Source organism: Rattus rattus, chromosome 10 (assembly GCF_011064425.1).
Source record: "Rattus rattus isolate New Zealand chromosome 10, Rrattus_CSIRO_v1, whole genome shotgun sequence".
In the NCBI taxonomy this organism is placed as follows: domain Eukaryota; kingdom Metazoa; phylum Chordata; class Mammalia; order Rodentia; family Muridae; genus Rattus; species Rattus rattus.
Window position 1 is genome coordinate 28333324 of NC_046163.1, and position 26748 is coordinate 28360071.

The window sequence follows — 26748 nt, forward strand, 5'->3', positions numbered from 1 at the left end:
TGAGTAGTATTCCATGTAAATGAACCACATTTTCTGTATCCATTCTTCTGTTCTGGGACATCTGGGTTGTTTCCAACTTCTGGCTATCCCAAGTAAGGCCGCTATGAACTTTCTGTGTTTGTTTAGAAATCCCTCTGATATATTAAACTCTAATCTCTAAAGATAGTTTTGAAAATGTTCGATTTCTTATTACTTCTTTGAGAATATTTGTGAACCCTTTTTTATATTTCTTCCTTTTGTATGCTTCACTTTTAAGGCAACATTATATTTACAGAATAAGCAAGAATCAGAATTTCTCTCTACTTTTCTCCTGTGTTCAAGGAGTTAATCTATTTTGCTCACATCACACCGATATGATATATTATTAAAGTAATTTGAACACGCACTTTTGAAATATTAAACAAAGTACATACTTTTGCTGGATCTTATTCTTTGTGTTTTAGAAGTTCATGTAATGTGAGAATGTATTACACAACCACTAGTACATCCTAATATAAAATAGTGTCCCTGTCCCTGTCCCTGGTCTCTTGGGCACCACTTAACTCCTAATCCTTGGAAAACTTTTTTTTTTAATTTTTCTTGGTTATGCTATTTATTTACATTTCAAATGTTATTCCCCTTCCCAGTTTCAACTCCACAACTCCCATCCCCCTCCACCCTACTTCTATTAAGGTGCTTCCCCACTCACATCCCTCTCCTGCCTTGCCTCACAGCCCTAGCATTCCCCTAGGGATCTAATTCCCTAGCTAGTACTGGGGCATTGAGCCTTCACTGGACAAAGGACCTCCCCTCCCATGTTTTGCTTTAAGCACTGTTTGCACTGTCTAGAATGCTATAGATATGAAACAATACATTACTTAGACTTGTTTTCTACTATAAGAAATACCCAATTTAATAAAGATGGAGGAAAAATATTGTAAAAACAATAATTAGAATTTTAAAATAAAAAAAATCAATTGGCACAGGAAAGGGTTCCATTCATACTATACTACTAGGTAATACATAGTTCAATGCTGAGGAAAGTCAAGGCAGGAGGGTAAGTCAGGAATCTGGAGACACGGTGCTGAAGATGACGTGGAGGAAAGCTACTTACTGGATCACACCTAATGGCTTACATACCCTGCTTTCCAATATACTTAGGGCAACTTGAACAAGGCTGGCTCCACTCTCAATGTACTGGACCCTCTGGTATCAAAAACTAATCATGCAACTGCACACATGGCAAGGGGGAGGAGGAGGCAATATTTTATGAAGGGAGTTCTTCACTTCCCAAATAAGTCTCGCTTGTATCAAAGAATTAACCAAGAAATATGAAAAAAAAACCTTTCTGATACGAATTTTATCTCTCTCCCTCTCTCTCTCTTTCTCTGTCTCTCTCTCTATCTATCTCTCACTCTTTCTTACTACTTCATTTCCATTTATTGAAAATATTAAAATGTGTTCTGGATACAGCTCTTTTACCATTTGCATGTGTAAGGATATTTGAATGATTCTAATTTCTAGTAATTATTGATAAATCTGTTATGCCTATTTGTAGACTTTTTAAAAAGTTTTATTTTGTAACAGTCTCTCACCCTGTATTCAGTCTGACCTAGAACTCACCAGCCCAGGCTGCCCTGTAAATTGAGGTTCCTCTTGCCTCGACCTCAGTGATGGAATTGCAGGTATAAGCCACCATTCTAGGCTACTTGTGGGTTTTCTTTAAAGGTAAGATTTCAGCTACTTGTGGTAAGTGTGCAGAATCACAATTGCTACACGGAGATATTTAGCTTTGTAAGATGCCATTTTTTTCCTTTCTCTTGTGAGCAATGAATGATAGCTTCAGTTGCTCAAAGTCCTTCTATGTCTTTCATGTCAATGAAGAGGATCATTGCAGGTGTAATAGGGTTATGGTGACATAAAATTTTATTCTGATTTTAAATCCTCAAGGATGTAAGTATTTTTTCACATAATTTTGTGCTTTAGATGTGTTCTTCAAGGGCTATGTGTTTAGACTTTAGACTTATTTTTGCTGTAGTTATCGTCTTTTCGTGATGAATTTTAAAGAAGTTAATTATTTTATATTTTGTCATCTTTCCTTTTGGAAGACATATATTTTGCAAAGCTTTTTCTAGTCTCTGAATTTATTTTCATTCTATTCCAATGACTTCCATATAGCAGTAGTATTGAATTATAAAGTTAAGCTTATAAGGTCTTTATTCTTATTTAGACTATTTTTCCATATTATTCCTAAGTAAGCAGCAAATTGTAAATCAACTTTATTACCTCTTTTATTATATTGAGAGATATTCTAGAGTTTTCTGTTTATTAGTTCTAACCCATTTGCCTTTTGAGTTAATTTTGTAAAAAGTGAAAGAGTGCATATTAGTTCAAGTTTTAACACTCGGATTTGTGCTGAATCTAGTTGTTAAAGAGTCTTTGTTCTTTAATAAAGCATGTATACTCTCCTGTGAACAATCATTTGACCATATTAGAAATAATTAGAACTAATATAGGGGGACCTAGTTCATTGTGCTGTCAACAATGTGCTGGTGGTTCTGGGAACTATACAAAATTAGGCTGCATGAAATGAAGGGAATTTAGTAAGAAGCTCTTTGTGATTGTTGCTTTTTCAGATCCTTCCTTAACCTTATTGAAAATGAACCATCATATGGAACTGCAATCTGAAATAGACCCTTTAATCCCCAAATTGCTTTTATTCTATCACATGAACAGCAATTAAGCTAAGACATTGTCTTCTAAAGTTTTAACTCTCAATGTTTGCTTGTTCAGAGTAGCTTTGGTTAATCATAAAAAACATTATTCATGCCAATCACCAAAGTTCTTTTGAATGTGCCAATTTCACAAAACTGAATGATGGCCAATATCAAAATAATATTTTATGTACATATATTTGCATGCAATCATGGTGTGTTGATGCACATGTATATGTATGTGTGAAGACTAAAATTCAGTGCTGTAATCTTCCTGGATCACCCTCTACCTCATTCCACTGAAATTTAGCCCACTAGGTGCAGAGATCTTCTTTTCCCAACTCAGGGATTAAAGATGAGTGAAATTGCGCCACACAATTATTTGGTTGCCATGGATCCAAACTTAATTCCTCATCCTTACACACACACAAATATTTACCCACTAAACCCCAAATCTAACCCCTAGTCAAAAATATTTTAGAACTTTTCTTATAATTTTATGTTTGATCACCACATATCTTTAGATCTTAAGGTTCTACTTGAATTATGTATGACTTGTATGTATGTATGTATGTACGTTTGTTTGCCCCATGCTCAAGTAGCTTTTACATACATTTCTTATTGCAGAACTTTATCACCAAGGATAATCATGCTGTCTGCAGCATCTCAATAGCATGAGGATATTTCATTTTTAGTGTTGTGTTACTGGCTCATTTTTAAGTTCATAAATATGATACTTGTAGGTTAGTGGACTATATTCCCTAAAGCATATCTATGTTTATACAAGCTCTGAACTGGTTCCTATCAGAATCAGTGAAATACATTGAATATTTTAGCAAGTATGTCTACCACCAAAATCTCTGATATTTTTCTTTTATATTTGAAGTCAGGGAAAGTAAAGAAATAAAAGCATTTGCTAAATGAGCTTTTATTTTTGTGAAGTAATGTAGAAATTATATAATAATCATAATTTCAATACTTTATTAGAAAATATTTTTGAAGTAAAATAGATTAACAAATAAATAAGAATACATAAGGATATTTCCCATGTCTTATGAAACATAAAATTATACATATCAATTAAAATTATAGTGTATTAGAAAATTCATTTATTTTATTCAGATAGTTGGTTATCTCTTCATATCTAAATTTTATGCTGACATAATTATTTTTAAAAGATCCAGCATATTTTTCCAGTATTTCACTTGTATAATGCCATGCTACATTGTCAGTATAATAATTTAAGAAAGTAATTTTAATTCTATGAATTTAAAGGGATATTAAAATCATCTTACAACCTACATCATCTTCTTATTGTGCTATATTCTCCAACCTAATAGTCTTTTTTCTACTATATTGAAATATTTACCCTGTAGGTCCTTCTTTAAGCTTACAGTTAATGTTCTATAAAATGCAATTACATGAATAAGGACCTGGTCAAAAAATCCTCTTTGGTCATATGCACTATTTTATCATATTATACCATATATCTTATACAATATTTAGTAGTGTCAGTATAAGAATCCATTAGTATAAGCTACTATTATTTGGTCCTCATATTTTTAAAATATCCTCATGAACAAATTTTTATAGCATGTTATTGACCTTGTTTAAGCTAAACATTCACTCGAATCTGTTCAGTTAGTATTTATTGATGCCTAATAAAATGGTAATTATGAAGCTCCAGACAGTAAAAGAAAGGTAGCAATGTATTCTATTAGATCCTCAGAGTTTAAACAAACATTTTCAGGCTTGCATTTTATTACGTTTCCTCCTTTGTGCTTAGAACCACAGTGATTATGAGTAACTGAATTATTAACTTCCCAAATCATATCCAGGTGTGAGGATGGACTTCCATTGTCTAAATAGGATTCTCTCAAATTAAACCTATACATAATCAAATTTAAAGTTCATACATAATGTGTATACTTTTAAGTCCTCAGTGTAGACCTTTATATGTTGATTTAATATGACTTAATGGAGAGAACTGAAAAGATAATAAATATCACTTTGATAACAGGATGTTTACCAACAAAGACAAAGTAATGAACAATCTAAAATAGTATTACAGAGTTACAAAATCACAAAATGCATTTGAGTTATTTTTCATTCATTTTACTGATTATGTACCAAAACATTGCACCAGTTTTTGAGAACATTAAAAGGTGTTTGCCCAGAAATGCAAGGTGTTGTTCAGAGTGCATGCTTTGGGGCTATCCAAGCCTAAGCTTTAGTTTTGGTTTCTGTGTTTATTTTCATAATCTTTCAACTATGATGCACATAATGTGCTATGCACACAATCAAACAAGGAACAAAATGTCTAGACCTCATTCATAGTATAGCATATGATTCTTTATCCTAGACATTCAAATTTTAAAATTTCAAAACAAATCTTTCGAATGTTGCACCCATTTGTCCATTCATCTCTGAAGCCATAACATGATGGTGAAAGGGACGCCTTAGGATTACCTTTTGTAACAATTAAGTGAATTCTACTTAACTGAATCAAATCGTGTATTTTCAGTGCTTACTTGATATTTGAATCTAAGAACATGTTTTCCATTATCTTTGCATATATGCATTTCTTTGCAGATCTGAATGTGAATCACAATGGTTTGCAATGCCTTACTATTGTGGGTATTCTACAGATTTTCTTCCAAATGTCAGTATACTGAGTGCCAGGGACCGTTCTCTGTATTCACTAAACCTTGTCTTTCTGGAAACGAATTCTCAGTGAAAAAAAAAAAGTTGAAGAAATTCATTTTTCTCATTCTGTAGAAGACCATTCAAAAATCAACATCACGTTTTCCAGAAGACAGAATGTAAATTTTTGTTTTCTTGACTACACGAACTAAACTATTACCTCATATTACTACAACTCTGTCATAAAAGCTTCTAAAATCTAGAAATATAGATCTTAAGAAGAGGCATCAGAGCTACTGAAAATGTCACACATTTTTATTTTAGTTATCAGAAGAGAAAGTATGTTTCTTTGTATTGGAAAAATATGGTAATTTAAATTGGTGTTTATTGTATTTCGATTTTTCTGAAGCATTAATGATAGTGAATTGACATAGAGGTGATATAGTACATGGGAAAAGTGTCTACTGTCATATGACAGAAGAAAGAGTTCTACAAATTGTCACTTGTTAAGTGTTTCTTTTACTAAGTTGCTAAAATGGAGTAAGAGTAGGAGTGTCTCCCCTCAAATCACATTATACACATACAGATAATAAAACTAGGAGAGATCTACACTCACATACACTCCTTTGAACCTGTCCAGCCAGTACAAAGGTAAACAGTTCTTTGAGTGGGAAGAGATAATTCTAGAAATGACAGAAAAGAAGACTGAGACAGGTTAGACATAGGGAGGACTGTCCAGACAGTACTGCAGCAGCACCATGTTCAATTCTTTTAGATGTTATATACTTTCAGTATCATGGGAAACAAAGTCACAAGGCCGCAGAGGCAATGGGTGATGGACATTTCATATCTCTACCCATCTTTTTTTTTATTACTTTTTTTATTAACTTAAGTATTTCTTTATTAACATTTCGGAAAGTGTTATTCCCTTTCCGGTTCCGGGCCAACATCCCTAACCCTCCCCTCCCCTTCTGTGGGTGTTCCCTCCCCATCCTTCCCCATTGCGCTATCCCCCAACAATCACGTTCACTGGGGTTCAGTCTTAGCAGGATCAAGGGCTTCCCCTTCCACTGGTGCTCTTACTAGGATATTCATTGCTACCTATGAGGTCAGAGTCCAGGGTCAGTCCATGTATAGTCTTTGGGTAGTGGCTTAGTCCCTGGAAACTCTGGTTGTTTGGCATTGCTGTACATATGGGGTCTCGAGCCCCTTCAAGCTCTTCCAGTTCTTTCTCTGATTCCTTCAACGGGGGTCCTATTCTCAGTTCAGTGTTTTGCTGCTGGCATTCGCCTCTGTATTTGCTGTATTCTGGCTGTGTCTCTCAGGAGAGATCTACATCCGGTTCCTGTTGGCCTGCACTTCTTTGCTTCATCCATCTTGTCTAATTGGGTGGCAGTATATGTATGGGCCACATGTGGGGCAGGCTCTGAATGGGTGTTCCTTCTGTCTCTGTTTTAATCTTTGCCTCTCTATTCCCTGCCAAGGGTATTCTTGTTCCCCTTTTAAAGAAGGAGTGAAGCATTCGCATTTGGGTCATCCTTCTTGAATTTCATGTGTTCTATGCATCTAGGGTAATTCAAGCATTTGGGCTAATAGCCACTTTTCAATGAGTGCATACCATGTGTGTTTTTCTGTGATTGGGTTACCTCACTCAGGATGATATTTTCCAGTTCCAACCATCTTGATGCCTCCCTCTTCCTCCTTGTTCCTTCCACCTATGTTAGCAGAACATTTAGTCCCTTGCTTTGAGTTTCAAGTGTATCCCTTCTTATTCTTTCAAGCATCAGCAGGCCAGGAAATCTGCCAGCAGACTCTGACCTGCCTTGACTCTGCCTGACAGATAGACTTCTACAGAAGCAGGCAAAATGGCTCCCAACACTCCATTACACACACACACACACACACACACACACACACACACACACACACACATATATATATATACATATATATATATATAATGTAAAATAAAGAAAATGCATATCCAAGTGTAAATGACTTTGTTTTGTCATCACAGATATAAATTTTACTTACACTTCTCAGTAATTATTTAACAAAATCTGAGAAATAGTTTTGTTTTATGATCTTTATATTTGTTGACAGATTTTCAACCATGTGAAAATTCCATTCCTACTGCTCTTATGTTCTAAATACAGCTGCACTTTGTTGGGTGGAAAAATTCAAACTTTATACCAGACAGATTTTAAAGAGGTTTCTTTCCTCGTTGTATTTATGAATTAGTAAAATTGTCACAAGTAATCTTTCAGTGTTAAATATTTCCAAATATTTTGTTATCTAAATTAACATTCATACAGTGTTCTTTGGAAGATGTTTTGGAAAAAAGCCTTTAAAAATGCTAATTCAAATTTAAAATAAATTCCTTACAAATATTTTCAACCTAATCTAGAACTTATCTGAACATACATGAAAATTCTACTCACACCTAGTCCATGCTTAGCTTAATAAAGCAGGTACTCCATTTAATATTGGAAGACAGGCAATGTTAACACAATTTTCAATGTTGCATTATCATATTTAAACAGAAAAGGCAGAGTAAAATGCAGCACAAAGCCAAAACCAAACAAAACAAAGAGCTACAATTGCATAAAACACTTACCACAATGCCTTGGTGAATAGGGCAGTTTGTGGGACTCATTGAGAGAGAGTAAGTGATCATGAACGTGGATACGTGAAACTCAAAAGTTTGAAGTCATATTAAATTAAGACACTTTAATAATATACCATGCTTAGATTATAACTTTTTGCTTTATTAAGATTTTAATTTCTTTGTGATGTTGGGTTGAACCAAATATTCATTATACATCCATTCAAGCATATTTTGACCTTATTTTAAAAGATTATTTTCAATTTTATTTTAAAGATATTTCCAATTTTATTTATTTATTTTTATTTCATACTGATCCACCATGGTTATTACATTTATTCTTTTCTAATTTTTATATTTTCTGAGGTTTTTATATAGCGTATTTTGGTAATATTGACTCTTCAATCCATACTACTGCTCAAAACCAATCCTGATGCTTTTTTTCTTGGATATTTTATATACTTACATTTCAAATGTTATCTCCTTCTTGCCTCCCCCTCCCCTGCACCAGCCTCTGTCACATTTTTTTATTTTGATCTCACCAAGTACAGTTCATGTTATTCATGCACATTTAGATGCATGGTCTTTGCTAGAGGATAATCAACCCACCAGGACCGTGTCCTTAAAGAAAACTAACACACCTCCCATCAGCTCTACAATGCCAATAGTTCCTTATCTAGTGTGGAACTTTATGCCCACCTCCTCTCTCCATGTTGGGATTTTGTCTGGCTTGATCTTGCACAGGTTTTACTCATGTTGTCTCAACAGCTGTGAGCATTTAGGTGCAACTGCACTGCTGTGTCCTGTAAACAGTTTCTTGCAGTCATTCACCATCCCTATCTCTTACAATTTCTCCTCCTTTCTTCTTCAAGCCCCCTCTTATATGAATTGCCTGAACTGGCCGACTGTGCATTCTCCCAAACTACTACCTGTAGTTAATATTATATTCTACAGAAAGAACTTATATATCTTTCTTATTTATTAAAACGGAATCTTGAGTAAATATAACATTTAAATACCAGTGCTGAAGGAACTTAAAACAGGAAAACCAGAAAAGAGAAAGAAGTTTCTGAAGATAAAACTTCATACAGACCATGAGTAAAATAACATAAGCATATCCAACAGCTGCTAAATGAAGTGATATGTCAAATTGGATAGATTAGTCTAGATTGATTAACTTTACAGTTAATGAAAATGCAAATGAGCAAACATGACTTGAAGACATGTGGTAGCATCATTTGTTAGACAATTCCAATCATCTTCTAAATAGTTTATCCATTCCATGGTTCATTTGTTTTCCTCCCTTTAAAGTGAATGGCAAAAATTAACTTTGAATTTATAAAAAACTTAACATCTAATACGTCTATTCATACCTTCCTTCTGGAGTCTACTAAAAAGAAACCAAAACAAAACCAAAAAACCCTACATTATAGACATGGAAGTTTGTCCCCATCTGTATTTACTCCTACTCTGGCTTCCTCCTTATCGTTCCTAATCTTGACTTCTTTCTGTTTGTTTTTTTTTTCCAGCTTTCATTGATCATTATTTGATTTAAATATAAAAATAAATTAAGGTTGATTTCTGTTTTAACTAATTGTTTTTTTACATTACAAATGTCCTCCTTTCCAGTTCCCCTCCACGAATCCCCCACCCCATTCTCTATCCCTTTGCCTCAAAAAAGGGTGCTTACCCACCCACCACCCATGCACTGCTGTCTCAGCCCTCTAGCATCTCCCTTTTCTGGGGCATCAAGCCTCCACAGGCCCAAGCAACTCCCCTCCCACTGATGCCAGATAAGACAGTCCATTGCTACATATATAGAAGAAGCCATGGACTTGCCCATGTATACACTTTGGTTGGCGGGTTAGTGCCTGGGAGCTCTGAGGTTAGTTGATATTGTTGTTCTTCCTCTAGGGTTGCAATCTCCTTCAGCTTTTTCAGTCCTTTCCCTATCTCTTGCATTGAGGTCCCTGGGTTGAGACCAATGTTTGGCTGTGCGTATCTGCATATGTCCTAGTCAAGCATTGGCAGAGCCTCTCAGAGGACAGCCATCCAAGGCTATTGTCTGCAAGCACATCTTGGCATCTGCAATTAAAACAAAAAAGTGTCAGAGTTTGGAGTCTGCAGATGGAAAGATGAGATGGATCTCAAGGTAGGGCAGTCTCTGGATGGCCTTTACTTCATTCTCTGCTATGTTTTTGTCCCTGCATTTTCTTTAGATAGGAACAATTATGAGTTAAAATTTTTGAGATGGCTGGGCGGTTCCATATCTAAGGTTAAATTTCTAAACCATCTTGTGGCATGGAAGTCCCCATGATGCCCTTTTCAATACCATATTATAAAAATAGAGCTCACAGAAATACATAAGTAGGCATTGATTTGTTCCTATCTTCTTTTAGACTTATAACTTGTAGACATGCATGGACTTTCACTGAGTAGGCTTGCATAAGAAGATCAAGTTTAATGCCCTGTACATATTTGCAAGTAAAGCTTGTTTGCACTCAATTGTGCTCACCAGTAAAGTGCATTTGAATTCAAAGATACTTTCTTCCTTTGTTTATATAATACAACATTTACAGTTGCTGCTACATGCACTGGTATGTAAAATAATTAAATGTCCCATACCCTCTTTATAACAGTTCCCAATGTACACTGGGAAAGTTAGTAAGGATAGTTATCAAGCAAATGATGAGTAGGTTTGACATTGACTAAAACAACTGTCTCAGACTTATCCCATAACTTGGAAAATTGGTAGAAAAACACTTATTAGGCTCAAGTCATGAAGATCTGACAATTGAGCCCAAGGCTCAATTGCCCAAGGCTGACAATTGAGCATGTACAGAATTATGGGTCATTGGTTTATTATTATGGACATGAAAGTTAAAGAAGCAGTGTCCTAGACAAATGTCAGATTTTATCACCATACTTATTCTTATATATTTGTTAAGTAAACCTTGTTTGTAATGTCTCAGCATGGTTGATAAGCATCAATATCTCACAAGAAAGAATTTTCAATGACTTAATGCAAGGAAGAATTTTATTTTCAGTGCATCCAAACCAAATGAGTAAAAATATCAGTATATTTATTAATGTATTGTGTAACTATTTGTCCTATATTTCCCATATCATCAGTTGGTAACATTTCTATCAATGCACTATAAACTCTGTAGGCTCTGGTCTAGATTTACTTTTCTCTCCATAACTATACATTAGTGTAATCATAGCTTTAAAATTTTAATGATTTATCCAATTTATCCTACAATGAATACTATTAACATTGTATCCTTGGTAGCTTTTACTTGTTCTGCTAAGTATTTGGCATCACGTCTAAAATTAGAAAGTGATATGGAAACTGGTGGGAGAATTTTAATACTAAAACTTTATATGCATATACATATATGCATATATATATATATGAAACTAGAAAAAATGAACACATTTATCTCATTCCTGATTGTCTAGGAAACATTTCAGTTTTACTTCATTTAATATAAGTTACTTGTATGATTTTTCACAATAAGTCTTTATTGTGATAAGATATATTTCCTCTAGACTTACTCTCTTAAAGGATTTTTTTCCTTTTTTGTAATTTATTTTATAGTTTATATATTATTTATTTCTTGCTGACTTTCAAGACAAAATTGGTATCTTGGCCTTTGTGGCCAAGATTTTTTTCTTTTTTTGGTTTTTGTTTTTAATTTTATTTAAATTTAAACTTACATCCTGCTTGCTCACTTTCTTTCTCCTGGTCACTCTCATGCAATTATTTCTCCCTCCCCTTCTCCTCTCAGCAGGTCTCCCCCTCTCCCATGCTCCACACTTCCCTCAGGTAGCCACAATTCTGGCACTTCAAGTCTCTGTAAGGCTAGGTTCTTCCTTTCCCACTGAGTCCCGGCAAGGTATTAAAAGATATTGAACTTTGGCAAAGTACATTTATTGATACGACTGCATGATTTCTGTTTGATGTCTACAGATTGTAATTGACTTGTGTCTAATTGACTTGTGTATGTTGAGCCTCTATTGCAATCTGTAATGATATCAGTAATGACATTGGATATAATGTTTGTAATTTGTAGTTGTTATTTGGATTATAGGCATTTTATTGAGGATTCCTTTATCAATCTTCATTAGATGCCATTATCTAGGTGTTTTTGAGGGGGGAGATATTTTCTTTATTTGCATTTCAAATGTTATCCCCTTTCATGGTTTTCCTTCTAGAAACTGCTGGCTGTCCTATTCCCCCCTCCCACTGCTGCTATGAGGGTGTCCCCCACCCACCTGCTTCCTCCTGCCTTCTGCCCTAGCATTCCCCTACACAAGGCATCAAGCCTTCCCAGGACCTTTCCTTTCCTTGGTCCAGCAATGCCATTCTCTGCTACATATCCTGCAGGAGCCATGAGTTGCTCCCTGTGTACTCCATGTGTTGGTTGGTACTTTAGTCCCTAGGAGCTCTGGTGGATTTGGTTGTTTGATAATGTTCTTTCTATTGGGTTGCAAACCCCTTCAGCTCCTTTAGTCCGTAACTAACTCCTCCATTGGTGAACCCCATTCTCAGTTCAATGGTTGGCTGCAAGCATTTGCCTCTGTAATTGTCAGGCTCTGGCAGAGCCTATCAGGAGACAGCTATATCAGGCTTCTGTGAACATGCACTCCATGGCATCTGCAATATTGATTGTGATCGGTGACTGTATATGGGATGAATCCCTATGTGGGGCAGTCTCTGAATGGCCTTTCCTTCAGTGTCTGTTCCACACTTTGTCTCTGTATTTCCTCCTGTGAATATTATTCAGTTCAAAGACTGAGTTGAATAGCATTCCTTCCTTTGCTCCTTTATGCGATTGTATGAGGAACATTGTGTCGGTTATCTTTAAAGATCTGGCAGAACAGCATTAGGAATGGTGTCTTTGTTTTGGTGTCTTCAGATGGGTTGGATACATAGGTGGGGCCGTCTCTGGATGGCCTTTCCTTCAGTCTCTTCTCCATTCTTTGTCCCTGCATTTCCTTTAGAAAGAGCAATTCTGGATTAATATTTTTTAGATGAATGGGTGACCCCACCTGGATGCTTGCAGCCAACTGTCGGATTGAGCACCTAGACTCCAATGGAGCAGTTAGGGGAAGGATTGAAGGAGCTGAAGGGGATTATAACCCTATAGGCATAACAACAATATCAAATGCCAGACCTCCCAGAGCTCACGGGAACTAAACCACCAACCAAAGAGTACAAATTGGAGGGACCCATGACTCCAGCTGCATATGTAGCAGAGAATGGCCTTATCTGAGATCCATAGGAGGGGGGCGCCCTGGTCCTATGGAGGCTCAATGCTCCAGAGTAGGGAGATACTAGTGCAGTGAGGCCGGAGTGGGTGGGTAGTTGGGGAGGATCCTCATAGAAGGAGATAGAGGGGTAATATGATAAGGGTTTTTTAGAGGGGAAACCTGGAAGGGGGAGAATATTCGAAATGTGAATAAATAAATAAATAAATAAATAAATAAATAAATAAATAAATAAATAAATTAATAAAGAAAACTTAAAAAAGAGAAATTTGTCAAATTTGGCAGTAAGTCTGGTCTCTACTGGGCTATCCATTTTGGGGAACTCGTTCTTCAGCCTCTGGTATCATTGATCATTACATGTTTATTGAAGATTCTTATATCACCTTTGATTTATTTTGATAGATAGCATGTTTCTATAACCCATTAATTTCTAATACATTTTCCATTTTTATTCTTACTTTTGAAATATATGCTTTCCAGGTGTTTCACAGAGAATCTCTGATTTTTTTTTTGTATAATTGTAAATTTACATTACAATGTAAATCTTCATTCATTTTAATTTTTTTTAAGTTTTGGATTCAATTCTATTTGGTTTGATCTGTATGACTAATGGATCCTAATTTTTTAGAGGTAATTCATTATTTTATATTATTGATATTTCATATCATTAAATTAATTTCTTCCCTTATTCTTACTATTAATTTCTTCTGATTATCTTCTACCTATATTTTTAGTTTATGCTAAGAGCACAGATGCCCCATAAGTTGTTTATTTAATAATTATATTGTTACTATTATATTTGTTATTATATATTAATAAAAATCTCTGATTTTCAAATGGAATTACTCATAGCTATTCCTTTCCCAATACTGACAATCTGTCCTTGCTCATCATTTTATCACAGGGACTCATTATTTCTCTCCTTTATTTCTTCAATGATTCACTTACTATTCAACAGTGTATTGGCCAATACCCATGCACTCCTGCTAATTCTAAAGATATTTATTTTTACTTTCATTCAATTACGACCTGATAAGATAGAGTCAATTACTTATTTTGCATTAATTATAAATTAATGAGAAAATACCATTTACTAATTGAGAACAGAGTTCTGCTTCAAAAAAGAATGTGTAGTCCACAGTTATTGGATGGAATATTCTGTAGATTTTTCTTAAGACAATTTAATGCAATGTATACTTTAACTTTGTAATTCTTTTTGTTTTTGTCTAAAACTATTTCTAAAAGTTGTGCACTAAAGTCAACCATTGCTATTTCATGTAAACCCATTTGATATTTATATTCAACAGTGTTGTACCAATATTTGATGCTTTTAGGTTTATAATTATTATAATCTTTATTGTTCTTTGGTAATGTGTGATACATTTCAAATCTTTTAAAGTAAAGCTTATTTTTTGGATTCTTATAATATTGATGTTTGTTTTGTTGTACATGATTAATTAATTAAAGTATTGGCCATTCTTCCTTCTCCCTTTATCATTTACACATTTCCTAAATTGCTGTATCAGATTTGATGGAATATTGCATGCATGTTCTTTTATTCCCCTTAGGTTCTCTCATATCTAAAAAGTGATTTCTGTTATTTTTAACAATTTGCTAATGTGTACATATGTGTATGTGGATGGATATACATAGATGTAGGTACCATCAGGACATGGAGGCATCAGATTCTCTGCAGGTGTGCTTACACATGGGAATGTTCTTCCTGATGTGGTTCCTGGGAACTACACCTAAGTCCTTGAGAACAGCAGGAGTTCTGAATTTTTGAGCCATCTATCAAGTTCAGGCTACTGTGGAATGTATTCTTTCCCCTGCTTTCATAACTAAACACGTGTTTCAGTCTTAGCTTTCTGTAATATTTATCTAAGTATCTTCTATACTCTTGGATTGATGGTTATATACTGTGTTAGTTTCTGTTCCACCTAAAATTTCTTTATTTCTTGACTGGTTTACACAATGGACCATTACTCAACAGTTTACATAACTGCATCATGAAATTTGCAATCAAATGGATGGAACTAGAAAAAAATCATCTTGAGTGAGGTGACTCAGAAACAAACATAAATATGATGTTTCCTAGCTTATATGTGGATACTGATCATTACATGAATAAGAATCCACAGACACAAAGAGTACAGGTATAGAGGAAGGGTCTAACGTAACTTGAAGGATTTCCTTTGAGATCCAGTGCCTCTTGAGCAGGGGTATACATTTCTATCTCTAGATTTGAGAATTTTGTCATTTAATGGAATATCTATACTTTTATTTTTAATCTCAGCCCCACAGATATTTATGTTTTTCTCTTGACATAAAGAGGTTTTGGTTATGCTTTTTTTATTTTTATTTACATGTATTTGAATGTAGAATTCATCAACTGTTTTGCTCATTACTGACATACATCTATACTTGATATTGGCTACTAATCCAACATTCCACAATTATTTGTATTTCTTTAGTTGACTTTTCATTTTCAACAATTATCTTTGACTGTTGCTCTTCGTAAATTGACAGCAAAACCCTCATTCCTGAAGACAAAATGTATGTAACCCATTGAACATAGAGATATTTTGCTGGTCTCTACATAGACCCTTTACCCCTATTTGCGAGTATCTTTGTGACAGGAAAGTACTCTGCATGTTGCGAAAAGAGAATGTGTATTGCCTTCAAGCTGTGCTAGGGGGACCAAAGCTTGTGAGATTAACCAACCAATAACTAATGTGGGTTAAGACGCACTCAACAAGTAGGTAGAACACCTAACTAGCGGTGCTTAGGTGACCAGGAGCCTGAAACTATATAGGCCAGGGATCAGAGAGGAGTTAAAAATAAATAATAATAAAATAACAAGATATAATAATAAAAGGAATAAAGGTATAAAGGTAGATTCTTTTAAAAAATCATAAGGAAGTAAAATATCATTAATTACATCTATATATGCAAAGGAATGTGTGAAGTGTGATATAAATCATATGGATTACCATGAGCCACATAAGTAAATACAAGAAAGAAAAACAATATTTCTAAGAAACACTCCTATTTTCTTTCTTAAATAGACTTTTTCATTAATCTTATGAACCAAGACATTATGGAAGAATAGCCAGTGCTTTTAACCATTGAATGAATCTGTCCAGCCCCTTTTCTGTCTTTGTTTTAAGCATTTGTTTAGTGTGTGTGTGTGTGTGTGTGTGTGTGTGTGTGTGTGTGTGTGTGTGTGTGTGTGTGTACTGGTGTGTGTGTGGACTATGCAAGTGTGCATGTGCCATGCTATGCACCTGAAGGCCAGAGGACAACTTTATGAGTAAGTTCTCCTTCCATACTGAAGTTTGCCGTATGCCCAATGAGGTCTTCATTCCTGACACAAATGCCTTTATATATTAAGCCATCTCATTGACCCTCAGAAGAGCATCTTTTCTGTGTAGAGCAGAACTGTAGGAGCAGTAATTAGTACTGTATTAAGATGCACAATACCAATTATCACCTTTGTTAATATGAAAATCAATGAAAATCCGTTTATTATCTGATTAAATTTTGATGTGTTTACCTTTGACCCTTTAATCATTAAATTCTGTCTTAGTAGCAGTATCTTAACGTTCACTTTTCTGTTTTTGGAAGAAAGTATAAAATGAAAATATGGAGATTTAAAGAAGAAAAAATCATGACTCTCACATTTCTTTCTGCTGCTGTTCCTTAGAGCTCATTACCATCCCATAATTATGGACTCTTCTCAGAGATTTATATTCTTTACCTTTTATATTTTGAGAAGCTCTTTAGTAAAATTATGCAGCATCTGTAAAGCTTAATGTACTAAAATAAATAACTTTGCAGAAGCAACTATCAGCACATTGTGCAGAAATTATGTCTATTTGTGAATCCATTTGAATATCCTTTCATCTGCAACTATCGTTTGACATTATATTACATATTTAAAGTTTTAAATTAACAGGGATTTGGCAAATATGCTTAGAAACCATGATGTTAAATGTTCTAAAACAGCAGAGGAATTCCTAAAGATGCCTTTTTTATATAATGTATTTTATCAAATAAGCACTTCAATAAAACTATTTAGCAATGCATTCCTTAGACAAGTATACCTGTCCCACATGGGTATATAGCCCATATATACAGTCACCAAAACTAGTTAGGATTGATGAAGCTAAGAAGTGCATGGGGACAGGAGCCAGATATAGCTGTCTTCTGAGAAGCACAGCCAGAGCATGTCAAATACAGAGGCGAATGCTAACAGTGAACCATTGAACTGAGAACAGGATCCCCATTGGAGGAATTAGAGGAAGGCTTGAAAGAGCTGAAGGGGCTTGCAACCCCATAAGAACAACAATGCCAACCAACCAGAGCTCCCAGGGACTAAATCACTACCCAAAGACTAGACATGGACTGACCTATGGCTCCAGATGCATATGTAGCAGAGGATGGCATTGTTGGGCACCAATGGAAGGAGAAGCCCTTGGTCCTGCCAAGGCTGAACCCCCAGTGTAGGGAATGTTGAGGGGCAGAAACGGGAGGTAGTGGGGAGGGGAACACTCTTATAGAAGACGGGGAGGGAGATCGGACAGGGGGCTTATGTCCAGGAAACCGGGGAAGGGAATAACATTTAAAATGTAAATAAAAGAATCCAATCAAAAAAAAAGAAAAAGATATCAGGACAGGAAAGGAAAACAATCGAGAGAAAGAAGAGAGAGAGAGAGAGAGAGAGAGAGAGAGAGAGAGAGAGAGAGACATCTAATACTTAAAATTTTTCTAAACATTTTTACACACAAGTCAAAACTTTATTTGTCCACAGCAGAATTCAGTGACATAACTAAGGAAAGCAAAGGTTGGAGGCTGATATGCACAGAACCTTGTTCACATTGCAGCCTCAAGGAGGCATTGATCCTGTCATCACATGACATCTTTTTACCAGCAATGCCATGTCCAACTTCTTCCTAAGGGTCTTACAGTGATCAGGGCACCTGGCTTTGGCAACGCCAGTACTCAAGCCCCATAGGGTCCTCTTCCCCACTCCTGGTACATTCCATAGTCAACTGGTCCCTACAACACCCCTGTGGGATAGGTAAGATGGACAATTGCCTCTTCCCACTTTAGGTGAAGAACTTGAGTCAGAGAATAGTGAAAAGCTGTTTGGAGGACACAGCTGGTAATCCCAAAGCTGTGACAGGACCTCCAGTCTGCCTTCCTGCACCAGGCCTCCACCATGCACTGTCTCCTCTGCTGTTTTGGACCCTGAGGTTTATTCTAATTTTTGGCTAGTCTTCCCATCAGGGTTTTCAAAATACCTCAAGTTTAACTCCACTTCTGTTCCTTAACATGTCTCCTCTGTCAACCAGGTACTTATCTATAGTCTGTCACCAGGAGATCCATATGACATAGGTCTAGGTTTCCCTAAAGTTTTTTTTTTCAGAAAACTAATATCTACATTAGCTTTATTTGCTTACAACAGATATTCATCTTTCTTCTTTCCATGTCATGGTCTAAAATAAGAGACATCACACATTTAAATACCCACTTCAGTGAAAGAAAGCCATCCTTGGATGTCTAGTATAATGTTTCGAACTTTTCACCAGTATACTGATAAACACCAATCTATACAGGGCCCTTAAATACAATCATAAACACAATTTCAAACAAGTTATAGCATAAGAATACTATGGGTAGCTAACCTCCATTTTTACCTTGTTATTTAAATTTTTACCACGTTATTTAAAATTCTAGAACTGATAGGTATTATAATTATCTAGTAGTAATTACTCAACTTAGATATAAAAGAATTTAGGCACATAAACAGTAAGTGGTTTGCCCAAAGTAAACAGTTCGGACTGGCCTGGAGTTGTACGGGTATGAGAAGATTCCAGTGTACTGCACAGCACACTCTGCTCATTTAACCAGTACTCATTCTCACAGCAGTTGGCTCTGTGCCACTTATTTCTGGTCCCAGGAGATCTGATGATTGTTTTGTCCTTTTATTGACTAATTTACATTGCCACCTTCCATGTAAGTGCCTTCCCCTTCCTCCCCTCCCCCTAAAACCGAACCTCTCCCAGTGCACCTGTTCATTTTCTCCCAGGATCCTAATTGAAGGAGTGCATTTAAAGCCCTCAAATTCGTTCTTGTGAGTTCTAGAGTACTATAAGACACACTCAAATCAGTTCAGTGAAGGCCAATAACCTTGAAGTGTAAAGGTTTCCTTACTTTCCCTCAAGGACATGAGCCTGTGTGAGAGATGTGCCCTTGTTCAGGGCTTATTTTTAAAGAAGCTATCTCTGGACAGAGTTCTTTATTGCCTTGCCTCGCCCTCAAGCAGAAGGGCAAAGGAAAATGATCTTTTCCACCATACCCACTAATTCTAAGAACTCTGTTTCTATCACTTAAGGAAAAAGGTTACCCTGAATCTAGACTTGCTCTCAATAACATGTTAGGGCCCAAACCAAACACCAGCTGATGGAAACAAATCCAGTCAGCCACCGATTGGAAATGGATATAATCCAGGCTATGTCCATGTTCAAGTGGCAAGCACAATTTAAACACTCAGTTTGTGCATCTAAGGAGGCTCAAATAATACTAAATGCAAATAATTTACTTAATGCTTTCTACTTTATAAAACAGGAAATATATGACCATATCAAAGTCTACCAATAGGAAACGTTTACTTCCCCAGTGCTGAATTAGATCCTCAACTCTGTAGAGACCAGGAACTAGTAAACTGGAGGAGGGGAAGCTGGTTGGACTAATCTAGCTGGTAAGTAAGTCAGGGATACAGTAGTGAAAATGTAAGAGGCAAAGACACAAATGCAGTTGTGCCTACACTAGTGAGTCACAGAGCTATGTGAGAAGTTGAAACCCCAATCTAAGAGGCAAACAAATTAAACTGATAAAGATTCAAACAATGAGGTCAGGGGATACCACTACCTTTCTGTATGTTGTAAACAATGAATTTGCTTACCCCAGGTCACCTTAGCCAAGGGCAAGGCAACAAGAACTTCCACATCTATAAGCCACTTGATCTTCAAACAACCTTATGTTGTAGCCAGGGTAGGAATAACTACTGATTCCCCTGAACAGATGAGGAGACTATTATAGAGGTAAAGAAAATTGCCTCACCATAGTGAGGAACCCAGGACAAGCTAACTCATGCATTTGGTTCTTTCTGGTTTCCACTAGGGCACCCTTTCCTTCCCCAAAGGCTTTTCCATTGGTGGAGGATCTAAGGGAAAGAGATTCACCACTCTTCTGCAAATTAGTTCATCTATTACATTTTCCTGAAGACACAGAGTCAGGGTTGTACCAGTTTGGGGAAAATATGCATTCAATCCTCTCCTAGCTTTTGGTATTTGAAAGCAACCTCTGAAGCAGCTTCTCAAAGCCTAGCTGGAAAGCCCCAGTTGCTTCTTTCACTACTGTCACCAAGGCTCTGACAACGATAAGAGCATCACCGCACAGCTCATTAGCAGTGTCTTGCTGGGCACTGGCCTCCTTACCAATAGCAACCAACTTCTCCAGCTTCTCTTCCTCTCTCTTGCAGAGCTCTCATGCTAACTCGGTAGCAACAGTTATGGCCACTGAGCATGCATGTTCTTTGCTTTGCCCACCGTGACGGAGGCTCACTGGTCAGACAGCAAACCAACTGTGGAAGAGAATTCTGGAAGCTGTGCTCTGGAGGCCATCCAGAGATGGTTCCGTCTGGTGCTGGGTCAGGTATTGCATTCCCTGGACACATCCAGTCAGGTCATGGGGTTGCTCTGACAGGGAACAACTGTGCCTCTAAAGGGATGGTAGGAGCTGCTGTAGCTGGGAGTCTCTGGAGAGCACCCTGCAACCTAGGATTCATCGCAGGAGTTCTCAAAGTTACTTCTCAGCTGACAATTCTCTTCTGATTCCTTAACTATTAAAAACCACACTAATGACCAGCTGCCCGAGTACTTTTTTGCTTTCCAAATACGGGTTCCTTCTTCCCCTAAGTTGTCATTAGCCATTAAATTCTGATCACAGTGCTTGACCCACGCAGTCCCTTTTAAAGTTGTGTGAGTCAGACACTATCTGATATTCAAGAAGCTGATCCAACAAATGATAAAATTGACAGGGCAGTGGATGCCCGTACTTGTGGCATGGTCAACATAGACCTTCAGAACGTTGAACCTGGAGCACCAACTGCATTCCGTGTGGCAGAATCCTTGTTGCTGCATCTGCTTAGACTCGTTCTGATAGACATCTGTGTTACGATCCATAGTCTGAAGGCATTGGAGGTACTCAACCTTGCTTAATATGGAGAGAAGAGTTTCTGTTGCCTGTTTGGACCAGCAGATGCCTGCACTGTTCTTGGTGATGGGCCATAGCAGGCAGAGAAGAAAGGCTACTGAAGCAAGTTCCTGGGCAAAAAAAGGATGAGGTTTGAAGGCATGAAGAAGCTCTGTGTGCTCTCAGCACATTTCCAGGATCCAGCCAATTTTTCTGATCAGAACTAATTGCTGAGAACACACGTCTGAAGACCACAGTTTTGGTTTCTACCCATGATCTGTTTTACTTTCATTACCGTGCCTGAAACAATTTCTTTTTCTGCTTTGTTTTGCTGTAGGCCCAACCACCTATTCATTTTCCAAGTGAGCAAGGATGTCTGATCTGAGTCTATCCCCTGCATAATGTGCAGTCACTTCTGCACCGCCATCCTTCTAGACATCTACATAGACTGATGTGTAGCCCACTTAAACTCCAATTGCAGCCATGAGATAGTGGAGACCAGGGCAACTCAATGAAGGAGCTTGCAGCAGCCACAGCTAGCCTCATCAGAATAAGCCCACCCATTAGGCACTGCACATTTTCTAATTTTCAATGAACATCTTCAAAAGCAAATTAATTTCCAAATCACAGTGTACTTACATAAGCTATACTAGTACAATACAGGCACCAAACTATTGCAGATGCCAAGAAGTGCTTGCTGACAGGAGCCTGATATGAATGCCTTCTGAGAGGGGCTCTGCTAGAGTCCTACTGATACAGATGAGGATGCTTGCCACTGGCCATCAGACTGAGCACAGGAACCCCAATGGAGGAGTGATAGAACTGAAGGAGATGAAGGGCTTTGCAGCCCCATAGGAAGAACAATGTCAACCAACCAGACACCCCAGAGATTTCAGGGACTAAAACACCAACCAAAAATTACACATAGAGGGACCCATGGCTTCAGCCACATATGTAGCACAGAATGGCATTGTCTGTCATCAATAGAAGGTAAAGTATTTGGTCCTGTGAAGGCTCAATTCCACAGTGTAAGGAAATGCCAGGGTATTGAGGTTGAAGTGGGTGGATGGGAGGGGGATCATTCTCATAGAAGCAGTGGGAGGGGGGTAGGAGAGGGGGAAACCAGGAAAGGGGATGACATTTGAAATGTAAATACATAAAATATCTAAAAAAAAACTTTTTTAAAGAAATAAACAATCCATAGACACAATCGTATATATATTCAGCACAAAATAAAAATTCACTGTGAGCCATCTGGTTGAATTCTAACAAAATAAAAATAGCACAAGAATTAAAATGCATATAATGGCTTGAAAGATGGATCAGTGATGGGCACACTTGCCACAAAGCATGACATTCTGGATTCAGGCTCAAAGACTCTGATAGGGGAAGGAGAAAGCCAACTTCCTTGGTATCCACATGAATATGATGGGACATGCACACATACACATGCATTCATATACAAACAAAAAAGTGAATGAATACACAAAAATTAAAATTAACAGCAGGATAGCTTGTAATTTTTGTTTACCTGATATGGTAAATAAATTGCTTTCATATATGTCATCATTTGAAATTTTAAAAATAATAAACTTCCATAAAAAATTAGCTCTGTTGGGTGGTAATCTGGAAAAAGAAGAATACATTTAAAAAATACCAAAATTTCTAAGATAGTGACTGTTCTCAGAATAAATAGAATCTTAGAAATTGTCTATAGAAAATGTGGTACATCTACACAATGGAATATTACTCAGCTATCAAAAACAACGACTTTATGAAATTCATAGGCAAATGGATAGAACTGGAAAATATCATCCTTAGTGAGGTAACCCAATCACAGAAAAACACACATGGTATGCACTCATTGATAAGTGGATATTAGCCCAAATGCTTGAATTACCCTACATGCACAGAACACATGATACTCAAGAAGGATGACCAAAATGCGAATGCTTCACTCCTTCTTTAAAAGGGGAACAAGATACACTTGGGAGGGAATAGGGAGGCAAAGTTTAGAACAGACACAGAAGGAACACCCATTCAGAGCCTGCCTCACATGTGGCACCACCAAACTAGATAAGATGGATGAAGCAAAGAAGTGCAGGCCGACAGGAACTGGATCTAGGTCTCTCCTGAGAGACACAGCCAGAATACAGCAAATACATAGGCGAATGCCATCATTAAACCACTGAACTGAGAATGGGACCCCTGTTGAAGGAATCTTAGAAAGGACTGAAAGAGCTTGAAGGGACTTGAGACCCCATATGAACAACAATGTCAACCAACTAGAGCTTCCAGGGACTAAGCTACTACCCAAAGACTATACATGGACTGACCCTGGGCTCCAACCTCATAGGTAGCAATGAATAGCCTAGTAAGAGCACCAGTGGAAGGGAAGCCCTTGGTCCTGCCAAGACTGAACCCCGAGTCAGTGTGATTGTTGGGGGGAGAGTGGTAATGGGGGGAGGGTGGGGAGGGGAACACCCATAGAGAAGGGAGGTGTAGGGGTTAGGAGGATGTTGTCATGGAAACTGGGAAGGGGAATAACAATCGAAATGTAAATAAGAAATACTCAAGTTAATAAAGATGATAAAAAAAAAGAAATTGTCAATATGATAAATTAAAGAGATACGACATTGTTATAAGAAATAAATGTAATGTTTACTGTTTTAGAAAGACATTCATTAGTGAACTGACATGTAAATTGATTATATTATTAGTTTATATTTAAACCGTTGAACCCTAAGTGTTCATGCAAGTTCCTATGCATATAAAAATTAATTGTTGTCAAATATATTTTCATAGAATGACATAAAAAACTTCACAGATGCAAATTCCCAGAGAAAATAAGTCAGGTTGGTTTGCCATATTGCAAAAATCTGTACTGTTATCTAAATTTTAAAAATCAGGACAAGTAAACTGCTACATTAACCTTTTGTAATTACAATTTAATTATTCTCCACATGCCAGTTCACATTTATGTAACATTTCTTCCGAATTATTTAATTGTTTCATTTAATTCCTCAAATGCTGTTCTAAAGTCTGTTTTTTATGAACACATTTTATGTAAGTTTATTTTGGATAAAATAGCTAATATGTTACTAATAATTATGTGCATACATACATATACACATATATGTGTGAACATGTGTAATGTGAGTAAGATCCTTCATACATATAGAAAGATAGAGACTGAGAGATAGAAGAGAGCCAAAAACTCATCAGAGATAATGATAAACACACCATAATGTTTTATAGTTTGATTATAATACACATATATACATATATATATTCAAACTAAATATTGGACAGACTATTTTTCAATCATTTATTCCTTATACTTGAGGGTGTTGTTACTCTTTTAGTAACCACTTTGTAAGTCTCTTCATTTTACTTAATATTTTTAATAATTGAAAAGTACAGCTGTTTGCATTTTTACTTCTACATACTGTTATGGATGTGCACTTGAATTCTACTAATATGTTGCCTTAAACAATAATTTCAGCCAACAGGTATTTTGTGTACTGAATATCCTTTTTTTCCTGTAAACCAATCATTATTGTTAAGGTTAAATATAGTAATACAATTGTACTCTACCCATGCTAATAATTATATAAAATTAAGAGGTCTCTACCCATGCAGGACAAATAGTCACTCTTCACAACAAATTTCTTCTGTTTTCATCCCTAAACGGTTCAAAAGTATGTTAGATAATATTTGGGCGGGTGTGGAGTTTTATACAGGGTTTGTTCTGGAACTCACTGTATTCCAGGGATTAAAGGCAGGTGCTGGCAACCCAGCTGATAATATTCTCATGTGTGGAGTCATTTCCAGAATATATCTTCTATTCGTGACTGTTACTTGAGAATTTTGTCTCTTGAGGATTATAATTGTCCATGTCATAAACACAACTGTATGAAGTTGTTTGAAAAATACACAAATCACCATATTCTTGAAATCAATTAAAATTATATTTAAATCATTACCCTGTGCTCATTTTCAGTATCCTCATTGCCTAGTAACAAGCAGCTTTGTTATTCCTGCCCTTTAGTGTCACTTTTGAAGTGATGCTAGTTAGTAAAATAGAGCAGTGTTAGTGATGATCCATTTCCATAATTGTTTCACTTAAATGAGTAACTTCTGTAATAGTAACTTAGGAGGAAAGGGCAGCAGTAACGCTGTGAGGAAAGAGGCAGTTAATGAAATCAGGACGCTAGCTATGCAATCAACTGTGACTTAGCAGGTCTCAATGTTACAGGTCCTTCCCTGATTTCAGAGAGACGTGTCAACCCTGCATGCTGTAGTTCCTTGGTCTGACCATAGAGATGGGGAGATATGAAAGAGCTAAATGACCCGATTTGTATGAGGCTGAACATTGATTTTAAATTATTTATAACCAGTAGAGCAACTTGAATCCATAAATGAGAGTTAGTTGAATTTATACATTTTCAGATGGGATGCCTTTGTTTTATCCCCATAAGAAGTGGCAACTCTAAAGCACTCAAGCTCATAGACTATCATGAATAAAAAGCATAGTATATGTAACGAAGGCTAAGTACCAGAGGCTGGGAGGAGTACTGTAAAATGCTATCCTATGGACTTAATATGGTTTTGTCACACATGAACTCACAGCATCTGCCATTACTTAAAGAATGCTTGCATAAGACCAAGCCAGTTAAAAAGCGAAGCAAAGAAAATTAAAGATCCCTTGAGGCCCATTCCTAACTGAGTAGCACTGGGCAACTAATGATGTAAAAAGGGAAGAGTCACTTTTATTTTATGATGTGGCCAATGAAGATCCATGTGAATATGAACAGAATAACCACACTTGTATAAATACATACATACATACATACATACATACATACATACATACATACTTACACACACATATAAACAAAGGAGGAGGTGAACTTTGAGCTAATGTGGGGTATTATGGAGAAGATTAAAGAGAGGATTGGAGAGTAAATACAATCAAGATATATTATATAAATGAATATACAATATCAAAAAATATAGATAACATCAAAGAATAACTTAAAATATAACTTTTAAAAAGTTAACCTGAGATCTGTCAAAAACACATTAGCAGGTATACTTGAGGTGTCTGTTTGAAATAAGTTTATTCAAAGGTATGTCCTAATTTAGAGAGGAAGAAAGGATGTTTTCATCCTAAGCATTGCTTGAAATATCCTTGTTTATTGCTTCCTAATATTTGTGGCAATTTCCATTAACATCTAGTGAATTTTGATAGCTAAATTTGCCTCCAAC

At 36.4% G+C, this 26748-nt stretch overlaps 1 pseudogene; it reads right to left on the bottom strand.

The window, feature by feature from the left end:
• Positions 1 to 20559: 20559 nt before the first annotated feature.
• LOC116911614 overlaps positions 20560 to 26748 on the bottom strand; it is an 87537-nt pseudogene continuing 81348 nt past the window's right edge.